We start from the raw sequence: 20557 nt of genomic DNA, 5'->3' as shown, positions 1-20557 counted from the left end.
CCCCTGCCCAGCCCAGCAACGCCCTGCCCAGCCCACTCTGGCAGGGAAATGCGGCGCCACCCAGAGTGGCAGCAGCAGCAGGACCTCGCCTTCCTCCCTGCATCCTGGGCCCCACTTCCTTCCCTCACACATTCCGGGAGCCCCTCTCGCCACCGCCTCAGCCCAGGCTTGGCTCCCACTCCTTCCCTGGCTCCTCACACACTCCGGGAGCCCCTCTCACTGCCGCCTCAGCCCAGGCTCGGCTCCTCCTCCCTCCCCGTCTCCTCACATGCTCCGGGAGCCCCTCTCACCGCCGCCTCAGCCCGGGCTCAGCTCCAGGAACCCCGCCTCCCTCCCTCCCGGGCTCATCACATGCTCCGGGAGCCCCTCTCACCGCCACCACAGCCGGGGCTGGGAAGGGAGGGAAGCGGGGTCCCCTGGAGCAAAGCCCGGGCTGCGGCAGCAGTGAAAGGGGCTCCTGGAGTGTGTGAGGAGATGGGGAGGGAGGGAGGGAGCCAGGGTCCACTGGAGCCGAGCCCAGGCTGCGGCAGCGAGAAGGGCTCCCAGGGTCGGGGCCACCCAGAGGGGGCAAGTGGGTCAATTTTCCCCAGACCCCAGGCCCCGCAGGGGCCCTCATGAGTATGTCGGAGGCTCCCCCCGCCTCCGTCTTCGCCCATCCCCCGGTGTCTCAGCTGGTGGGGGCGGGGCTGCGAGCTGCAGCTGAGCGGCGGGAGGTCAGTCCCCGCTGGAGACACCAGGCTGCTGCAGTGCTGTCGGGGAAAGAGGGTAAGCAGCGTGGTAAGGGGCTGGGGACAGGCAACCCCCTGACCCCATCCCCCCAGCCCTGACCCCCAGCTCCAAGCCCAGCCCCTCTGAGCCAGGCACCCCCCCAACCCCATCCCCATCCTCCCCACAGCCCTGACCCCCAGCTCCGAGCCCAGCCCCTCTGAGCTGGGCACCCCCTGACCCCATCCCCCTCAGCCCCGACCCCCAGCTCCAAGCACAACCCCTCTGAGCCGGGCACCCACCGACCCCATCCCCCCCAGCCCTGACCCCCAGCTCCGAGCCCAGCCCCTCTGAGCCGGGCACCCACCCAACCCCATCCCCATCCTCCCCACAGCCCTGACCCCCAGCTCTGAGCCCAGCCCCTCTGAGCCAGGCACCCCCTGACCCCATCCCCCGGAGCCCTGACCCCCAGCTCCGAGCCCAGCTCCCCTGAGCCGTGCAACCCCCCGACCCCATCCCCCGCAGCCCTGACCTCCAGCTCCGAGCCCAGCCCCTGTGAGCTGGACACCCCCTGATTCCATCTCCCCACGGTCCTGAGCCCAGCCCCTGTGAGCCGGGCACCCCCCAACCCAGAGCCCAGCTCCCCACCCAGCCCTGGACAACAGCAGCACCACTCCCAGGCAGCAACAGCCCATTGGCACTAACCATCACCATCACCCAGCAACAGCCTATTATGTAATTTCAAATGTAGACATACCAGTAAAGCATTTAATGTTTTTAAATCATGTATTTAGTGTATTTTCAAATTATTACAAATTAATTTTTGAATGTATTTCACTAGTTATTTTTTACATTTCCAAATACATGTTACTATAGTATTGCAACTTTTTTTTATGGAAGGGGCCCCCAAAATTGCTTTGCCCCAGGCCCCCTGAATCCTCTGGGCGGCCCTGCCCAGAGTGTGTGAGGAGCTGGGGAGAGAGGGAAGCGGGCTCCCCTGGAGCCGAGCCCGGGCTGCGGTGAGAGGGGCTCCCAGAGTGTGTGAGGAGCTGGGGATGGAGGGAAGCGGGGTCCCCTGGAGCTGAGCCCGGGCTGCGGCGAGAGGGGCTCCCAGAGCGTGTAAGGAGCTGGGGAGGGAGGGAAGCGGGGTCCCCTGGAGCTGAGCCCGGGCTGCGGCAGCGGCGAGAGGGGCTCCCGGAGTGTGTGAGGAGGTAAGCGGCCGCCTGGGTTCATCGGTGCTGAGCAGGTAGCCCCGCAGCCGGAGATCCTCGCCTTCCTGCCCGCCGGGGCTGGGCCAGGGCACCATGAGGCTGAAGAGCAGCAGGTCCGGGGGACTCTCCAGGTCCTCGGCCACCAGCATGTCGGGGGTGAGGGCAGTGAGCACGAGCTGATCCACCTCAGCCACCAGCAGTGCCGCGAAGCCCAGGGAGGGGGCTGTGTTCTCCGCACCGCCCCACAGCCGCACTGCCACCTGGAAGTACTCCCGCTCCACGCCGCCCCGCAGCCGCACTGCCACCTGGAAATACTCCGCTCCGCACCACCCCACAGCCGCACTGCCACCTGGAAGTATTCCCGCTCCGCGCCACCCAGCAGCTCCACCCGCACGGGGACAGAGTCGCAGCTGGGCCAGGGTTTGGCTGCCGTGTGCTGGTAGCGGATCCCACGTTTGGCGGGGAGCCCAGTGCTGGAGCGGCAGCAGGTGTAGAGGAAGAGAGATCCCAGTGCTGGGGTGGCAGGGAGGCACTGGTAGGCCGGGGGGGGGGAGCTCAGGGCTGGGGAAACAAGGGGGGCAGCCAAATTTTTTTTGCTTGGGGCGGCAAAAAACCTAGATCCAGCCCTGGGAACAGGTGAAAGGACAAAAGAAGCAAGAGATGAAGAGAAAGGAGGAAGGGATGGATGGAGGAAAAGGTGAAACACAAAGGACAAACCGTAATGTTCCCAGGGATTATAAGGGACAAAATCCCAGGTGCAGAATAAAATTCTGCCTCCTTAAGCTCATGTTTTCCATGCCTAGATTTCAACTGTCACCAGATGGATCAGACTGAACAGGTTTCAAACCTAGAGGAGGCTCTTACCTTCTAAACAGGGACGGCAGTTTTCTAGTAAAATCAGGAAAAGGGAAGGAGAAAACTTGAAAGAGGTTCCTCCTGGCACTTACATCCATGAACCCGAATATTCTCTCAGTCGTCAAAGAGAGACCTGGAGAGGGAGACTTGCTGAAGCAAAGCCACAGGGGTCTCTGAGGTTTCCCTCGCCCCTCTCCTGCCTGGCTGATGTCAGCATCTCTCTGTGAGGTCACCACCTCCCCACCACCTTTGACCAATAGTCTGAGGTCCTGCAAAAGGCCTTTGTGATGTCACTGCCACACCCCTCCCTTGCTGTGCTAATGTCCTGCCCCTGGCCAGGCACTTTGGAGGTTTGAGCTACTCCCTGTGGATCACCCCACTCAAGGAGCGTTCGTTCTAGGCAGCAAGCCGGCTAGACAGGAAAACATCAGATGCTGCTCCCAGTGCTACACTCAGTTTTTCAGAAATTAGTTGACTTTATGGCCAGAAGAGACCATCAGAGCATCTAATCTGACCCCCTGCATATCACAGGCCTCCTGTATGACATAATAGCTACTTTTGTGGCAAACACATTCTAGAAAGGCATCTAGTCTTCATTAAATGACATCAGGAAATGGTGAATCCAGCACTTTCCTTGGTAGCTTGTTCCTGTGGTGAAACATCCTTGCTGTTGAATTTTTGTGCCTTATTTATAATATGAATTTGTCTCTTTTCACCTTTCAGCCCCTGGGTCCTGTTATGCCTTTCTCTGCTCAATTAAAGAGCCCTTTAATACCCAATATTTTCTCTTCATTAAGGCCCTTCAACACTTCAATGAAGTCACCTTTCAATCTTCTTTTGATAAACTAAACAGGTTGAGCTCGTTCAATAGCTCACTAGAAGGCATTTTTCTCCAGCCTTCAGAACATTTGTTGGCACTTTGCTGACAATTTCACAACATCTTTTTCAAATGAGGACACCAAAACTGGAGGCAGTATTCCAGTATCAGTCTCACTGATGCCGTGTCACCTCCTGTGACGTTATTGACATAATCTATAACTGTATAGATCACCGTTGCGACCACTGTTCTATATTTGCAGCCAATATGGTAGAAAGGTTGTCATGTAAGGGGTCTATGGAGAGGTTGTGATTGGCTGATTATAATGATGCTATCTCTAGATATGTATCATTTTTGTAGTTGACATTATGAATATTGGCTCTATGCTGTCCGTATTTCAAACTTGTGTTATGCTTCCGGGAATCATCCCAGACCAGTTGGTGTCAGTTCTGCCTAGCCTGCTTGATGGCCCATTAAGGACCATCAGCTATACAATCGACCCATTGAGAGAAGGCAGATACACCTTGTGCCTCAGCAAAGTATGCAGGGACCTGCCTATGCACAGAACTCTAAGGTTTTTCTATGCCACATGTTGGATAGACTGTCCTTGGGACAAAGAAAGCAAAGACCACATGGCAAGAGACTATAAAAGGCTGATGCCTCATCTCCATCTTGTCTTCAATCCTGCTTCATACCTCTGGAGGGACTTTGCTACAAACTGAAGCTCTGTACAAAGGACTGAATGACCCATCCCAGCTGTGGATGGACTCCAGAGACTTGATTTGAACCTGCAGTTTATTCCATCACTGCTACAAGCCTGAATCAAGAATTTTGGCATTACTGTAAGAGAAAGCCTTGCTTGCTAAGATAGGCCTGGTCAGCAAATTGCCAGGTGTTGGAGCTAAGAACTAAAGAATTGTGTCTTATTCAGAGTTGCAGACTGAACAAAGAATCCCTGTTCCTATTGTGTTAGTCTCTTCTGTAGGGAGACGTTCTTCCCACAGAGCCAACCTTGAGTTTATGAGAAGTTGGCACATGTCAGTATAAGATATTGCATCCGTCCACCTCCCTTCCCAGGGACCAATGCCTTGCCTTTAGACACACAGAAAACAATCTTTATTGCCATATACTTTCACTGTTTCTTTGCTTTAACTCCTAGGAATGTACCTGTTGGACAATGAAAGGAGTTGCTCCATTCCTATGGACCCCAAATCAGATATTTTATACTAATAGCTTTCTCCACTGATGTCAGCACCCTCTGTCATGCAGGGGTTGGAGTTATCCCAGGGACAGGCCAATAGGAGAAGAAGTGCCTTCCTGAACAGCAAGAGGATCTGAGAAAGGGAAGCCAGTATGTTTCTGCCTGGTTTTGATCCAGGGACCTTTTGTGTATTAGGCAAATGTGATAACCACGACACTACAGAAACTCTATCAACTTGGCTGGTGCTTGCCCTGGCACACACCGATGGGGAAACAGAGCGAGTGATGGCAGCCCTTCGACAGGTCAGCTGGTAGAGTAGAGGACTGGAGCCGGTGCTCAGGAAGTCATCCTTACGTCCCCCTTCTGAACCTTGCTTGAAGGGGAGCTTCTTTTTCTCCCCCTTGCTGACAAAGAGCAAGAGAAGAATGAAAGGTCAGGTGGGCCAACTCGGTGCAGAAGCCCATGCTGCCTTTTCCTGCTGCATAGCCTGAAATGAGGGATTTGTGGCAGTCAAAGGAACAGCCCACCCTTGCACAAAGGGGGAAAGAAGAACCCCCCCCCCAAAGCTTGGGATTGAACCACAGACCTTTAGTCTTGCCCAGCTCAACTACTTCAACAGCTGCTAGGTTTCTTTTTAGCCTGTTGCTTTTCTGTCTGGGATGCTTTTGTCAGCGGCCCATTAAAGCAAGATTCACTTTTGCTTTTCTTAGCTGGCTAAAGCCCTTGTTTAATAAACCAGGAGATCCTGGGTTCAACTCCCAGTGGTGCCTTGTTGAGATGCTTTTGGGGCACCTGGCATTGGCTACTGTCAGAAAACAAGATTCAGAGTGAGATGGACCTTTGGTCTGGCCCAGTGTGGTTTTTCTTATGGTTTAAATTACACTCACAGGCACTGATAATAGAATTACTGAACGTTTAGGAGTTAGGGGCTGATAGGTCAGTGGTCCAGTCCCCTCACAGATGACCCCCTCCCTCTGGGACAGGGGCAGGTCTGAGCTCTCCCACCAAATGGCTCTTTGCAGCTGCCAGAATCTGTGGGCAGCTCATTTAGTTTATGCCGAGGGTTGAGTCCTGCTTTGTGCCCAGTGTCTGAGAATGAAAATCCTAAACCACCCTATGAAATAACGAATGCAGCAGGATGTGTTTTTGTCCCTGCCTCAGAGCAGACAGAACAAAGGAGAAATGCCGTCAAGTCCATGGTAATACTTCCCTGCGGTTTTACCATTTCCACTCGCTAAACTCCCTCCAAACCTTCTGGGCTCCTAGAGCAGGGGACTGAGCCTGAGCCCAGACACGGACACTGCAACTTTACTCCAGACCAAGCTGCATGGCCCTGATTAATCCGACATGGGCCAGCCGAGGGTGTTTCATTGCACTGGAGACGTAGCCTAATGTTGTCTACACTGTGATTAACACACCCAGGGCACCTGTCGCAAAGCCCGGGTCAGCTGACTCAGGGTAATGGGGCTTGGGCTGCAAGACTATAAAATTACAGTGCAGACATATGGGCTTGACCCCAACCTCTGAGGCCCCATGAGGAGTGAGGGTTTCTGAACCCAGGCTTCAGTGTGAACACAAATATCTGCACCACAGTTTTTAGCCCCTCAGCTTTAGCTCCATGAGCCCAAGTCAGATGACCCAGGCCAGCCCTGCTGCCATCTTTTTCCCAGGAGAGATGGACTCTAAGGTACGTCTCCATTGCAGTGTAAACCCAGGTGTGGCACGCTGTGCTCAAAGCAGCACCTGGAAGCCCCATATTCACCACTCTCATATAATGATGACATGGTTTGTACAAAGTCTGCCTGGTGAGGTATCATTTCAAAAGTCTTGATCTGTTGAACATTAATATCTTGTTGGATTGTGTGTGCTCGCATTGGTTGGGAAGTTATGAAGTTTTGCTCTGTGTGCATTACTGAAATATGAGGTTTCAAAATGCCCCCCACCAGCCTTTCAGGTGTGACAAGGGAGGAGCCAGACTTGCTGCTGGCCCATTGAAGGTATCCACACTCCCAAGGACTATCCCAGGAACTGTGTACAATGCATACTTCTCCGAGATAGCACAGCGACATTGGACACTGCTTGACTCACATCGTAGCAAAGGAGCTTCCTAGCAAGTCGGAAGAATCTATGAAAGAAGGGTAGAGACATCATGACTTGGCCTCTCTCCCCCACAACTCAACATCTGGAAACATATCGGGAGGACAAAGACTGGACTGAACTGATTCAGAAATCCGAAGCGAATAATAACAATAATACTTTCAAACCAGTCTCCAAACAGACTAGTATTGGGTTCTCAGCAGAAAATTTTCAGTTTGGGGAATTTTGTTTTCTCAGTCAGACTTTACCAAGGGAAACAGGGAGAAAATGTTTGAGTTGCCTCCTTCAGAACAGCTTGGCCTAGACACTAGCTCTGGTTCACTGTTGTAGCCTTGCTCGGGTTGAGGGTATTTTAATAATTTGGGGAGGTCCTGGGGTGTTTGGGGGAGATGATGAGGATGTTACCTTTTGAGATAAAAACTAAGAAATATGGGACTAGAGAATTTCTTTAAAAATCTGGGATTTAGACATTTTATTTAAAGCAAGGAGGGTCTGAGTTTCTGAGAAGGTTTTAGTTTGATCTGTCATTGTACCAAAGGGGTAGATGGTTGTCTATAAATAAAGAAGGTCTGAAGACTAAACACATCCTATGAGAAAGGGATTTGAACCCATGCATACAGAGCACAATAGATTAGCAGTCCTTCACCTTAACCACTCAGCCACCTCACCTGAACTAGCAAAAAAAGGGACAGGAGGAGAAATCTAAGGTCGGCAGTGATAGGGCCAATATGGAGTTTTTAAATACTAAGCATAAGCAGGGGCTGAATGAGCTGGGGGAAAGACTTTAGGAACAAACTGTGTTTGCACAGACACACCTACTCTGCCTAGGTATGCAGCATGATGGGGCCACTTCCACAAAATGAGCAGTTTTGGCTGGTGGTGGGTTACAAATCACTTTAGGATTGAGTGGAATGAAATGTTATTATCCTTCCTGCATGAGTGAAGGGCAGCAGAACATGCCTAGTCCGTCCTGATGGAGAGGTGGGTGGGTGAGGAATAGCTTTTATTGGACTGCATAGATATGATTGAGGACATCCATGGTTGTGTCCCCTCGGAAGCCATTGTCAAAAACAGGGGCTGGGAGTGGGGCTGTTGCTTGCTGGGGAGGGGGGTGCAAACAGGGGTAAGGGGGTCAAGGTCAGGATGGGAGTCAGGGGCCCAGGCTGAGGGTGGGGTTGGGGAAGAGCTGGGGAAGAGGTGGGGCTGAGTGGTGTTATCTCCCTGCCCTCCATGGGGGGTGGCTCGGGCCCTGAGGTGCCCCCATGAAACTTCATCTGTATCCCCCTAGGAGTCATGCCCCACATTTTGGGGACCACTGAACCCTACTCGCTAAGCAGGGACTAGTGATGCCAAAGCCCAGGGAAAGGGAGAACAAGTGCAGGGGCCCAAACTGGAACCATGACCCCCCATTACTGTCTGTGGCTCTGCCCCCTTCCACACACAGCCCCATCCACTGTCACCTCTGTTCCACCCCTTCCCCCACTGGCCCCACCCTGTCACTCCTTTGCCCCTGCCCCGCTGCGGCCCCGAGACCAGAGAAGCTCTGTGCCCCTGCTGCAGCCCCCGGGCCGTAGCAGGGAGTGGGAGATCCTCCAGCCCTGGGGCCAACATGGGGGAGACTTTTCCAGGGGGGCCCAATTTGGCCAGGGCCCCTAGTCATGGGCCCCACTGTCCCCTTGGCGACGCAAGGTTTGGGGAGGCTGAGCCCCCCGAGCCTCCATTACGAGCCGCCCAGGCTACCACTGCTCAGTGGGTGGCCAGTCTCCCTGTGTCTCTGCTGTTCGTGCTGGGGAGCCTGGCCGGCCTTAGGGGTGGGGCCCCCCGGCAGCCGCCCAGGGCTCCAGGGGTCAAAGGGCACCATGTGCCAGTGCAAAGGTGCTCACTGCTCTCCCCTGCCCCCAATGCTCGTCCATGGCCCCATAGAGGGTTGTGGGGAGCGAGGAGCAGCACTATGTGCTCCATGCGTCCTGGTCACTTTCCCCACCTGGGCTGTGCTGTGACGGGAGCATCAGAAGCTGCTGCTCTCTGCCCTCCCCTGATGCAGCCCGGCTGAGGAAAGTGACCTGGATGCAGGGAGCTCGGATGATGTCGCTTATCACCCTGCCCCCGCAGCCCCTCGGGGTGCCCGGAGGAGCAGCATCCCAGGGAGGAGCGGGCAGCACCCTCCCACCGGTTTCACTTGCGGAGCTGTACGACTCTGGCAGAGTGGCCATTTAGAAATCTTTTCCTTGCTTTTCTTTTTTGCCTGGCCCCAGCGTTAGGACCGTTTGGGTGTTTCAGTGGGAGTGGTGGTGCCCCTGGGCGGAGTGGTCCTCCTGCTTCTTCCTGTCAGAGGGGTGGGCTTGGGGGGTCTGGCTGTGGGCGGTGGGAGGATGGTGTCCAGGGAAGTCCCAAAGGTCACCCTGCGCTGGCGGAGTGTGAAGCCTCTCCCCTAGGTTGGAGTGCCGAGGATTAAGCCTTCAACTGTGGCTTGGGCTGGGGAGCGTGATCCGGCGTCGGGTCCATTTGGGTGGAGCTGGCGGCCGGCAAGAATTCGGGCCATCAAGTCAACCTCCTGTGGACAATGGGGGCGAGCCGGCAGGCCTGCGATTTTGGCTTTGCGGGCGGGCAGCTCAAGCCTGGCCTCCTATGAGCCTGGAAGGCAGCCAGCCGGGCTCACCCGTCTCCTCCCCGGGCCCAATTTCCTTTCAGGCAGCAGGTGGAGCGAGGAGCCCAGGAGGTGTCCGGAGCCTCGTCCTGCCCGGCGCCCAGCAGGGCTCTTGCCCGCTCCCGGCCCACCTGGTTTTGGCCTCTGCCACCCCTAGCAGTCAGCCAAAAGAGCAGAAGTCACCCTCTCCCTCCCGCAGTGGCCAGCATGGGGCTTGAACCCATGACCTTGGCGTTATTAGCACCACGCTGTAACCAGCTGAGCTAGCTGGCCTACGGGAAGCCCTTCTTTGCCTGACCCTTTTGGAAGGAGTCACCGGCTGGCGCGGGGAACGATGTGGCCTCTGTTATCGAATGGATGAATCAAGACACCATTTGCCAAGGTAGGGGAATTAGCTCAAGTGGTAGAGCGCTCGCTTCGCATGCGAGAGGCAGCGGGATCAATGCCCGCATTCTCCTGTGGCAAGGCAGCCACGGGACCTTTCCTTGCCCTTCTTTTAGAAGCCATGGACAGTCAGCCGGCTCAGCTCCTCCCGTGGCCTCCATCCCTCTCCCTGCTTGGCCTCCCAAAAAGCCAGCCCTTGCGGAGCACAAAGCTCTTCCTCCCCGGCCCTTCTCCCCCTTGCGCTGACTGGGAGGCTGGAGACAGCTGGGGGAAGTTAGCTCAAATGGAAGAGCAGGGGAGAAGTAGTCAGACCCATACACACATTCTCCAGCCTGCTCTGCTCTGCTGTGCTCTGATGGGCTGGGCTCTAGTGGGGGACCTGCACCTTTCTGAGCTCTCACTGGAGCACAATCCCTTTCCTCCTCCTTCCCTGCTAGTCTACGCCAAGCTCATTGGCTGGGAGGGAGAGCCACTCAAATACAGAATTACTCACATCCCAGGGGTCCATGAAGGGAATGAGGAGATGGGCGGGGTGGCACGCGATACCAGCTCAGCTGAGAACGTGAGACCTCGCAGCCTCCTGATCTCAGGCAGCATGGCAGCCGTGGAGCAGAGCAGAGCACGCAGACAGCTTGGAGACAGCCAAAGCGGGGAAGGGCTGCATTGGTCTGGAAGAGGGAGTCGGTGGCTGTCTATCCTGGTGGAGGCATGGTCGTTTTGCTGTATGCTGGGCCAGGGGCCAGGGAGTCTGCTAGAGTTGCTGAGCTGGGCCTGCTCCTGGCTTTGCTTGGATTAGAGGAAAGTGGTGAAGATAAGAACGGCCCTCCTGGGTGAGACCGATGGTCCAGCTAGGCCACCATCACGTCTTCTGACAGTAACCGATGCCAGGCGCTTCAGAGGCAATGGCCAGAGCAGGCAATCGTCAAGTGATCTATCCCTGCGTTGTCTTCTGAAGCTTGGTGCTTGTTTCAGGGGCTAACTCTCAGCCCAGACACACTCCAGGGAGGGAGCGTTGGTGTTTGTGCCGTGGAGCGTGGCTGGGACTCGGACCCCCTTCCCCAGCTCTGGGTAGCACGCCCCCCTCCCCCCCATTTCAGGCTGTGTTCTGCTTAAGGCCACAGAGCCCTTGCCTTTTTTTGCCCGGTGCCTGAGAGTCAGGCCAGCTGCAGAGAATTAGCTCAAGCGGCAGAGCGCTCGCTTTGCATGCGAGAGGTAGTGGGGGGCGATGCCCGCATTCGCCGAGCCTGTCGACTAAGGGCTTCTGATGAGCGTGGTGGACGGGAGAGCCGGCCATCTGACTTTTGGCCTTGCTGCCCGTAGCGGTCAGGCCGAAAAATCAAAAGCCTCCCCAGGCCCACAGCCACCCAGGGGCTCCTCTGCACCATCTGGCCTGAGCCGGTGGAAGTGGAGCCTGGAACTGAGCTGATGATCTGAGGGTTATTTGCACTGTGCGCTTCACATGGAGGTGAAAACACGGGGCACAGATCTTTGAGCACAACCCTTGTCCTGAGGAATGGGCGGAGGCTGCATAAAGAAAGACCGGCTCTCCCTGGCAGGGCTGCAGCAGCTCTTCACAGGGTCCGTCCCACTGGCAATTCGTACCATTGTTTTGAAAGCCTCCTTTCCTGGCCTGGCTCCCCTCCCTTTAGGGAGACTGGTAACCCCACACTTCCTAGAAACCATCATAGCGAGGCCAATCTGAGCACAGACACCTGCTCAGTACCCTGGGGTGCAGGCCTGAACTCCGGCAATCAGCTACACTCAGCTGCCCACCCAACAAGCGTTACACGGAAGAGCCTTCATGCCCCGCGTGTTCAGGTCCCTCCCAGCACCAGCTTTAAACTCCGCTGCTCAGTTCTAAGCCTTGGCCACACGGGGGCAGCCTGGAGCTCAGCCAACACCTCCCATTGCTGGTTTCATTTCCCACTCCCCGTGGCAGGTTCACACCCCTCAGGCAGATCTCTGAATCGGAGCCGAACCATTCCCCAAATCCAGCGCTTTAGCAGCAGCTTTGCTAGGAAAGCGCTGACGTCCCCAAGTAAAGTAAGAGCCAGAGCGCTGTGTGCGGGATCTTCTCTTGGGCCCCTCACCGTGGTGTCTGTCAGGCGCAAGGAGAAACCAGGGAAATGTTTTCATGGCGTTTAAGGGCAGAAGGGATCATTAGCTCAGCTAGTCTGACCCCCGAATAACACAGAATTACACCATGACACATATTGATCCCACAGACCTAAGATAGATCAAAGCGTTTCAGCCCTCAGGAAGGAGGCTAAACTGGGTACCAGAGGCAGCGAACAAGGGGCCCCCAAGGCAATGGCAGGGAGCTGACGAGGTGAAATATGCCCAGATGATCCCAGCAGGTGACCCACCCCCATGCTACAGAGGTGGTAGTCCCTGATCCTCCTGCCCTTAAGAATCTCTGGTGGTAAGTGGGTCCCCCCAGTTCCCCAGATAAGAATCCTCCATGTGGTTTCCCTGGCTTCACCTCTAGATAAGAACATTGTGTGGAGGGAGTGGGAGGAAGGTTGTCTGGCAGATATGTAAAGGGGGACTGTGTCTCCCTGTCTGGCCCAGGCTCCTTGGAGGAAGTGATCTCAGTGTGTCTGGCTGTCTCCATTCCTCCCACCCATAAGAATCCCTGGTGTGTGGGTGCACCCTAGAACATTAAGGATCTCTGGTGGGTGGGTGTCTCTCTCCCCTAGTCAGGATCTCTGGGGTGTGGCTGTATAAAAAGAGACTTTGACGCACCCAGGCTGGGCTGCCATCATGGAACAGACCAGGTCCTTCTGTGGAGGGTTTGCGTTCCTCCAAGGCCGTGATCTCAGTGTGTGTGGGTGTCCCTGGTCCTTCAACCCTTAACAATCCCTGGTGCGTGGGTGCGCTGGGCCCCATTAAAATCCCCTCCTGGTTAATAGTGAATTGTGTGGGTGCCCCCCCCGCCCGTTAAGGATCTGTGTTGTGTGTATGCCCCTGTTCTTCTCATTAAGAATGGTGCAACGGAGCATATGGGTGTCCCCCCCACCCCATGAACTAGCTCCCGTGTGTGGTTCCCCTGCCCCCATCCAGGCTCTGTGGTGTGTGGGTGTCGCTGTTCCTCTTTTCAAGATCCGTGTTGCTTGGGTGCAAGTCAGATTCCCCAGCGTGTGGGTTCACCCATCCCCCCATCCAGGCTCTGTGGGGTAGGGGTGTCTAAAAAGAGACCGTGTCTCACTGTCTTGCCCAGGCTACGCTGCAGGGACTATTCACAGGTGCGATCCCACTACTGATCAGCACAGGAGTTTTGACCTGCTCCATTTCTGACCTGGGCCGGTTCACCCCTCCTTAGGCAACCTCGAGACCCCAAGCTTCCCTGGGATCACCATATTGATGCTGAACTTAGTGCAGACACCCGACCGGCATAGCCCCCTGCAGCCCAGAAGTCCTGAGCTCAAGCGATCCGCTAGCCTCAGCCTCCCCAGGCGCTGGGATCACAGGCACCAGCCACAGAGCCCAGCTTGTTTTGCAGCTTGGCAGCTGGAGCTTTAAACTCTGCTTGTGAGCTCTGTGCCTTGGCCAGACGGGGACAGCCTGGAACTGGGAAATGCTCCTGCCCCCCCCCGCCCCCGTCTCATGTCGAGCTGCAGGCGCCGCTGTCCTCCCAGGTAAGATCCCAGATGTTTCGGTGCCTCTTTCTCCCGCCCACGTGTCCGGGTACCTCTGCCCCCCATACAGAATCCTGGGTGTGTGGGTGTCCGTCCCTCTGCAGAGGATCCCGGAGTGTGGATGTCCTTGTCCCCCCCCACAAGATCCTGGGTGTGTGGGTGCCACTCTCCCCCCGTAGAAGATCTCTGGTGGGTGGGTCCCCAGGGTGTGAGTGCTCCCATCCCCCGATACAGGCTGGGGGGCGGGTAAAACTGGCTCTCCCTGTCCTGCCCAGGCGGTGCTACAGCAGCTGTTCACAGGGGCAGCAACCCCACTGTCAACCTGCAGCTTTAACCTGCTCCAGGGGTGTCCTGCTTCACCCTCCTTTGGGAGCCCTGGGACCCCGAACTTCCCAGAATCACCTGATTGATGCCGAGCTTAGCACAGACACCGGCTCAGCCTGGCAGGGAGCAGCCCTGAGCCCTGACAATCAGCTTCCCTCCGCCTCCTGCTGCACAGCGAGGATCCCACGTGAGAGGCTTTGTGCCCAGTTTGTTCAGGAGCGTCCCAGGCTCCAGCTGTAAACTCTGCTGGTCAGTTCTAATCTTTGGCCACACGGGGGCGGCACTAACGGTCCCATCTAAACGCTGTTTGCGTTCGACCCTTCGGATCGCAGATTGTAACCGCGGGCAGATCTCGGAGCGCAGCCAAATCCCTCCCCAAACTGAACATTGAAGCAGCAGCTCCTGTTGGAAAGATCAGGATTTTTGCCTTTAAAAACAAGGAAAATGTCTACAGCGAGAGACTGAAGAAGCTCAATTGATTTCACTGACTGGAGGTTGAGGCGATTTAATCACTGGTTTAAATACGTTTTACAAATTCCCAGAGGGGGGGATATGTGATTTTAAAGGGTTCTTTAATTCACCAGACAAAGATTGAACAAGGCCCCATTGGCTTGCAGTCGATGTCAGAAAATCCCAACTGGAAATGACCGTTTTTTAATCGTGAGGCTAATTATCTAGTGGAACAAGCTCCGCAAGGGAGGTGGTAAATTCCCCATCACTTGCAGTTTGTAAATCAAGACTGCAGCTCTTGCTGCAAGATACCTGGTGTGTGGCTCTCCCTGTTCTGCATTTCGGGATCCCTGGTACATGGTGCCTCCCTCCCACCAGTTCAGGATCCCCACAATGGGAGCTCCCATCCCGCCAGCCAGGCTCTGCGGGGGAGGGGGGTGTATAAAAAGAGACCGTGTCTCACTGTCTTGCCCAGGCTACGCTGCAGGGGCTACTCACAGGCGCGACCCCACTACTGATCAGCACGGGAGTTTTGACCTGCTCCGTTTCCGACCTGGGCTGGTTCACCCCTCCTTAGGCAACCTGGGGACCCCAAGGTTCCCATGGATCACCATATTGATGTCAAACTTACTGTGGAAACCCGATCGGCACAGCCCCCTGACCAGGCCAGAGAGAGCAGCAGGTTTCCCCTATTGTTTCCCGCTCTTGTTTTCTTGACTACTTTCTCCTCTGCACCAACTTGCTCTTTTGCTTTGTGAGCCTGGCTACCTCAGTGGGCAGAGTGTCAGACTTTTAATCTGAGGGTCCAGGGTTCAAACCCCGAGTCAGGTGATAAACTACTCACCAAGATCTTAAACTGTCTTGCCGGAGTCCTCTTTGATGTTACTTTTTCTCTGTAGGATTTTCCCTTTCCTCAGAAGGGTCTTTTTGTGTTGGGTTTGAAGGGGCAACTTCCTGACAGCCCCTCTGTCCTTGCAGCCTGGAGGAATAAAGGCCTCTGGGCATAGAGCATGTTCCTTCCCTGCACACACACACATACAAACACACAAAATATCCCTAAGGAATTAGAATCACCTGCTGCCTTCCCCTGTCCTGCTGGATCCCCAAATGAAGATGCTCTTCAGCCTAAACCCAGGTCCCCTCTTTTCCCAGTGCCCCTCAATCCCAACCCTCAGTCCCTCCTATGCTCACTGCTCCTCAGTCCCAACCAGAGCCTGCTCCTCTTCACCCTTCTCCTCTGTCCCAACCCACAGCCCCCTCCTATTCCCAGTGCCCCTCAATCCCAACCAACAGCCCCCTCCTATTCCCGGTGCCCCTCAATCCCAACCCACGGCTCCCTCCTTCCCTCCAGCAGCAGGTGCTTCAGACCCCTCAGAAAGATTTTCTTGCAAGGTTTCGTGTATGAGTCTGCATGTGAATTTTAAAGTATGTTGGAAATAGGTTGGGTTGCTTGCTGAAATGATCACTTGTGGCTGGTGTTGGATTCCCAGTCTCCATGTTACAGGGGCAGGAGAAATAAAGGTTTGTTATCCTTGTTGTGTGAATCAAGGGCAGCATAACTGTGCTTGCCAGACCCTGACTGAGGGACTCACCCTCAATTCAAAAGCACTTGCTAGGCAGGGGACAGGGGTTCCAAAGCCAAGTGGGTCAGGGTCTGGGTCCCAATACTAAAATGTAGGTGTTAGACCAACGTTAGGACAGGGGGGCTGTGGAGGGATGAGTGAGTCCCTAGACAACATAGTGAGTACGGTGCCTTCTTATTTTCCCCCTTTTCCACCCAGGATGGCAGGTGAACTCTACAGAGGCACCTCTGGGCTTGCACTGACTAAGGACAACAGCTGTGAGTGGGGTGCAGAGAGGGGATGGCTCATGTTAAAGGACTTTTGGTTGCTGGACTTACGAACCGTAGGGAGAAGGACACTGCCCAGCTTATCTTGGGGGGTGGGTCTTTCCCTCGTGGTTTATGTTTATGTGTTGGGGCTGCTGACATGACTTCTACTAACCCTGGGCTTACATTGCAGTGTAGACATATCCTGAGAGGGCATCTGTACTGTGACAAAATCCCGCTGGCCTGGATGGTCTGATTTGGGCTCCTGGGGCTCAGGTTGTGGAGCTAAAAACTACAGCGTAGACATCTGGGCTCAGACTGGAGCCCAGGCTCGGAGACCCTCACCCCTCGTGGGGTCTCGGAGGCTGGGCTGAAGCCCATGTGTCTATGCTGTAATTTTATAACCCTGCAGCACAAGCCTCACAAGCCTGAATCAACTGACCCAGGGTTTGAGAATAGTGACTTGGGTGTGTTAATGGCAGTGTAGACATAATGCTAGGCTATGTCCACACTGCAATGAAACACCCACAGCTGTCCCGTGCCAGTGCAGGCTCCCAGGCTAGGGCTGTGGGGTGGTAAATTTGCAGCGTAGACATCTCGGCTCAGGCTCAATACCGGGCTCTGGGAGCCCTCAAGGTTGGGAGGGAGTTTAGCAAGCAAACAAGGTAAAATGGCAGTGGAGTATTACCCTGGACTCAATGGCATTTCTCCATTGGTCTGTCTGCTTTGGGGCAGGGACAATAACACGTCCTGCTGCATTCGTTATTTCAAAGGGCGGTTTAGGATTTTCATTCTCACACACGGTGCACAAAGCAGGACTCAACCCTCCGTGTAAACTAAATGAGCTGCCCACAGGTTCTGGCAGCCACAACGAGCCATTCAGTGTGAGAGCCCAGATCTGCCCCTGTCCCAGAGAAAGCAGGATCATCTGTGACAGGCTGGAACACTGACCTATCAGCTCTTAACTCCCAAACTTTCAGTAAGTCTGTTATCAGCACCTGTGAGTATATTTTAAACAACCATACTGGGCTGGACCAAAGAGCTCTGTGTTTTGTCCTCCCACAGTAGCCAATACCAGGTTGCCCAAGAGTTAGTCAACAAGGGACCACTGGGAATTGAACCCAGGATCTCCTGTTTACAAGACAGGTGCTTTAACCAGCTAAGCCATGGTGCCTGCCTGTGGCAACAACAGTGTCTGCCCACACCTGACTCCCTGCCATCCCCACTGGGGCCTGAAAAGCTTTGCTTGTGTTTGGATTCTGCAAAGCAAAGGAGCAGGTGAGGTTTTCCTTGCAAGCTGTGTGTGTGTTTGTGTGTGTGAATCTTTGGCCAGGTCTGCACTACAAAGTTATTTCAGTATCATTATATTGCTCAGGTGTGTGAAAAACACACAACGGTCCCTCGGTCAGCAGGTGCACACACTGCAATGCCACGTCTGGCGACAAAATTGCCCTGTTTTGGTGACAAAATAAAACCACATCGACGAGAGGCCTAGAGCTTTGTGCAGCAAACTTAAAGTGACAAATTGTCAGTGTAAATGCTGCTGGTCATTATATCACCATAACTGGCCTCCACCAGTATCCCATAATGCCCGCCGTGAACTCGCCTGCCCTGCATTCCTGCTACAGAGGCTGGGCCCCTCCCCTTTCATAGCTCCAGAAAGTTCTGACAGCTGAGCCACTATCTACACTGGGATTAGGTTGATAGAACTGCATTGCCAGCCCAAGTAATGTAATTACACCAACCTAATTTTGTAGTGTAGACCTGTCCAAAGAATCACACACACACCTTGGGAGCAAAACTTCATCTGCTCCTCTGCTTTATAGAATACAAACACGAACAACACTTCTCAGGGCCCAGTGGGGATTGGCAGAGAGTCAGGAGTGGGTCATCTTTATCCCAGGAGAAATGGACTCTAAGGGTACGTCTCCATTGCAATGTAAGCCCAGGTGTGGCACGCTGTGCTCAGAGCAGGACCTGGAAGCCCCATATTCACCACTCTCATATAATGATGACATGGTTTGTTCAAAGTCTGCCTTGTGACGTATCATTTCAAAAGTCTTGATCTGTTGAACATTAATATCGTGTTGGATTGTGTGTGCTCGCATTGGTTGGGAAGTTATGAAGTTTTGCTCTGTGTGTGTTACTGAGATATGTTATGAGGTTGAGAAATGCCCCCCACCAGCCTTTCAGGTGTGACAAGGGAGGAGCCAGACTCGCTGCTGGCCCATTGAAGGGATCCACACTCCCAAGGACTAGCCCAGGAACCGTGTACAATGCAGACTTCTCCGAGATAGCACAGAGACAAGGGACATTGCTTGAGTCACATGGTAACAAAGGAGCTTCCTAGCAAGTTGGAAGAAACTATGAAAAAGGGGAAGAGACATCATGACTTGGCCTCTCTCCCCCACAACTCAGCAGGTGGAAACACACCTGGAGGACAAAGACTGAACTGAACTGACTCAGAAATCAGAAGAGAATAATAACAATAATACTTGCAAACCAAAGTCCCCAACCAAACTAGTATTGGTTTTTCAGCAGAAAATTTTCAGTTTGGGGAATTTTGTTTTCTCAGTCAGACCTTGCCAAGGGAAGCAGGGAGAAAATGTTGGAGTTGCCTCCTTCAGATCAGCTTGGCCTAGACACTAGCTTTGGTTCACTGCTCTGGCCTTGCTCGGGTTGAGGGTATTTTAATAATTTTGGCAGGTCCCAGGGTGTTTGGGGGAGATGATGAGGATGTTCCCTTTTGAGATAAAAACTAAGAAATACAGCACTAGAGAATTTATTTTTTAAAGAAATCTGGGATTTAGACATTTTATTTAAAGCAAGGGAGTTCTGAGTTTCTGAGAAGGTTTTTGTTTGCAAGAAGCAACATTGTTTGATCTGTCATTGTACCAAAGGGGAGATGGTTGTCTACAAAGGAGGGGTGAAAACTAAATACATCCAATGAGGATGGGCTTCGAACCTATGCGTGTAGAGCACAATGGATTAGCAGTCCATCACCTTAACCACTCGGCCACCTCATCTGAGATGCTAGAAAATGGACAGGAGGAGAAAGCTAAGGCCAGCAGAGCTAGGGACAATAAGGAATTTTTAAATACTAAGTGGAAGCAGGGGCTGAATGAGCTCCCCCCTCACATCTAGTGAGGAGCTGGGGGAAAGACTTCAGGAACAGACCGTGTTTGCACAGACACACCTAGTCTGCCTAGCTATGCAGCATGATGGGGCCGCTTTCCCAAAATGACCAGTTTCGGATGGTGGTGGGTTACAAATCACTTTAGGATTGAGTGGAATGAAATGTTATTATCCTTCCTGCATGAGTGAAGGGCAGCAGAACATACCTAGTCCGTCCTGATGGAGGGGTGGGTGGGTGGGTGAGGAATAGTTTTTATTGGACTTCATAGAAATGATTGAGAACATCACCCTAACCAGTGGTCCCCAAACATTTCACTCTGTGTCCTCTTAGCCATGGCTGTGACCCTCGGAAGTCACAGTTGAGAACATGGGCTGGGAGTGGGGCTGTTGCTTGCTGGGGAGAGGGGTGCAGACAGGGGTAAGGGGGTCAAGGCCGAGCTGGGCACCAGAGCCCCAGGCTGAGGGTGGGGTTGGGGAAGAGCTGGGACAGAGTGGGGCTGAGTGCTGCTCCCTCCATGGGGGCTGGCTCAGGCCCTGAGGTGACCCCATGAATTTTTCTCTGTGTCCCCCTAGGAGTCATGCCCCACATTTTGGGAACCACTGAACCCTACTCACTAATCAGCGGCTAGTGATGCCAAAGCCCAGGGAAAGGGAGAACAAGTGCGGGGCCCCCAGCACTGGAGCCATGTGAAGGGGCTGCAGGAGAGGGGCAATGGCTGGTGGCACAGGGAGTTAAGGGCAAAGGGGGCACAGGAGGGGGCAGGAGTTAGGGGTGAAGGAGGTGCAAGGGCTGGGAGTGCAGGAGCTAGCGGTAAAGGGGGAGTGGGGATCGTCCAGGGGCAATGGGGAAGTGCCAAAGTACAAGCTTTGCCCAGGGCACCATTTTCCCTAATGCTGGTCTGAGCAAACAGTTGGAAATGACCCTTCAGTGAGACCAGAACCATCGTGTAGAAAAGCCCCTTTGTTAAGTGTTGGTGGCTGAGAGCTTAGGGAGATGGGTTAGAAAGCAACGGGCGTCTTTCTGTGGAGGTTTGATTCTTGCCTGTTAGGCAAGGTTGGTGTGTGGTGTCTCCATGGCTGCACTTTCTGTCTCTGATCTGCCACAGGGAGCCAAGTCTAGACATATTCAGAGGCTCTATGCCAGGGTTTCTCAAATTTCCTTTCACTGCAACCCCCTTCTGCCAAAAAAACCAACTTACTGCATGGTCCTGGAAAGAGGGACCAAGCCCCTGGGCAGAGGTAGGGGAGACAAAGCCTGAGCCCTG

At 54.2% G+C, this 20557-nt stretch overlaps 3 non-coding genes across 3 annotated transcripts; 1 reads left to right on the top strand and 2 right to left on the bottom strand.

Moving 5' to 3' along the window:
- Positions 1 to 9732: 9732 nt before the first annotated feature.
- TRNAI-AAU lies at positions 9733 to 9806 on the bottom strand. Its single transcript has one exon. It is a non-coding gene; the product is annotated as a tRNA-Ile (tRNA).
- A 112-nt stretch (positions 9807 to 9918) lies between these two features.
- On the top strand, positions 9919 to 9991 carry TRNAA-CGC. The gene has a single exon. It is a non-coding gene; the product is annotated as a tRNA-Ala (tRNA).
- A 7266-nt stretch (positions 9992 to 17257) lies between these two features.
- TRNAT-UGU lies at positions 17258 to 17331 on the bottom strand. The gene has a single exon. It is a non-coding gene; the product is annotated as a tRNA-Thr (tRNA).
- Positions 17332 to 20557: the final 3226 nt, after the last annotated feature.

This window comes from Mauremys mutica, unplaced genomic scaffold, assembly GCF_020497125.1.
Source record: "Mauremys mutica isolate MM-2020 ecotype Southern unplaced genomic scaffold, ASM2049712v1 Super-Scaffold_100125, whole genome shotgun sequence".
In the NCBI taxonomy this organism is placed as follows: domain Eukaryota; kingdom Metazoa; phylum Chordata; order Testudines; family Geoemydidae; genus Mauremys; species Mauremys mutica.
This window is presented reverse-complemented; position numbering and strand designations above follow the sequence as displayed.